Raw genomic sequence first — 1,565 nt, 5'->3', positions numbered from 1 at the left:
TATGTTCATAAATTAAGATATAATTTTACATTTAAATATTTTTTTTAAAAATAATTTGACATAGATGATTTTGGGGTTAAGAAATTCTAAAAATTGTTAACCTTAACGTCTAAAGTAAAATTAGTTGGAAAACGAAAATTTGAAACAGCTTCCAATGGGTGCAAAAACTATTTACCCGCGAAATTTGACTTAAACTTAGCGGGAAATTATTATTCTTTATATACCGGTAGAATAAGAAAGAAACGTCGTCGTTGTGTATTCCCGCTCCTATCTCTGTGTTAGAAAAAATGGCGAAACCCTAACACGCACTCCTCTGTCCTCCCACCCACCACTGTCGTCGTCGCCGTCGCCATTGCGCACATCATTTATCACTTTCTTCTTCTCTGGTATGTCATTCTCAATCCACTATTTGCTGCTCAGAACCCAAAATGGCAAAATCTCACTCCAATTTTCCTCTCTCTTTTTCTTCCATCTTCATTCTTCACCCCTCAGATTCATGTTTCTTTCTCTGTCAGCAATAAGAAAAAGGTAACACTAACAGCTCTTTTTGTTTCAGAACTTCTTACATTTTCATTTTGATTTTTTTTCTGCAAATTAATTTCTGTGAAAGCATGTTTAGGATGGCATGGCTCGTTTATCGTTTTCTTTGGCAGAAAATGATGGGGTTTTCCAAGTTGGGGTATGAAATTAAGTTGTGAAACTTGAGAAAGAGTAGGCTGGGATGCTTTTCGTTTGAGGTAAAAAGAGGGGAATTTGTAGCTTTTGGAAGCTTGGTTTTCTCTGTGAGCTGAAGTTCTGCCATTTTAGTGTTATAGTTGAGCTGCGTATTATTGACCCTCCACAACTCCGGTAAGGGTTTTGATGATAAGATTACCAGAACATTGATATAAGTAAGATTTTTGAAACATTGCCAGAACATTTTGTAGACATTAACTTACAAATTGACAACTATGCTTGCAGACATGTCGTGCAAGCATCTCTATATTGGTCTGAGGATCTCAATGTGCCACTGAATTTTCTTTTTTGGTTCTTTTAAGGAAAGCTTTATCTGTTCCCTGAGATAAAAGAAATTGCTTTATGATGACACAGATGTTAAACTACCAATGCTTATTCAACTGTAAATTGGACCTTTGCTTTGTGAATTCATTGCATGAAAGATAGGTGTGGACATTGTGGCCTCTTGATTGTAGAAGTTTAGGTATCACTAAATGTTAGCTGGCCACATAATCTGCTTACCCAGTAGCTGTAAATGAGTAATCTTTGTAATTGTTTAGCTCTGCTGCCCTTGCTCTGTTCATTTAGGTTATTGCTATATCATGTTTTGAATGTGGTCACTGAACAAAACGTAGGACAATGCTTTAGTTTATTAGTTATTTGTCTTGGAATTTAGTAGTAGATAATGCTTTAGTTTATTAGTTATGTATTTTTATTGACTTCTATAATTGCCAAGTTATTGGTATATAGATACCTAAATAGCACTTTAGTTCTCTTTTTAGTTTTTATTCTTTAGAATCAGTTCTTGGGTTTGGAAAACACATTGATTTTTTCATTATTATTAAAGGTGC

General features: G+C 34.6%; 1 protein-coding gene across 5 annotated transcripts in view; it reads left to right on the top strand.

Annotated features, from left to right (window-relative positions):
- The window catches only part of LOC107614162 (probable DNA replication complex GINS protein PSF1), a 3,958-nt gene continuing 2,622 nt past the window's right edge, over window positions 230–1,565 (top strand). For 3 of the 5 annotated variants that reach the window (XM_021109117.1, XM_021109116.1, XM_016316390.2), the window contains exons 1-2: window positions 230–386; window positions 493–528. The gene's annotated coding sequence lies outside the window, so the exon portion shown is untranslated. Of the gene's footprint in view, window positions 387–492; window positions 529–619; window positions 850–1,565 lie in introns of all 5 variants that reach the window. The other 2 variants (XM_016316391.2, XM_016316392.2) reach the window with 2 other exon arrangements.

The sequence above is a fragment of the Arachis ipaensis genome, chromosome B08 (genome assembly GCF_000816755.2).
Source record: "Arachis ipaensis cultivar K30076 chromosome B08, Araip1.1, whole genome shotgun sequence".
Taxonomy (NCBI): Eukaryota; Viridiplantae; Streptophyta; class Magnoliopsida; order Fabales; family Fabaceae; genus Arachis; species Arachis ipaensis.
Note: the sequence above shows the minus strand (reverse complement) of the source record. Positions and strands in the feature narration are given on the sequence as shown.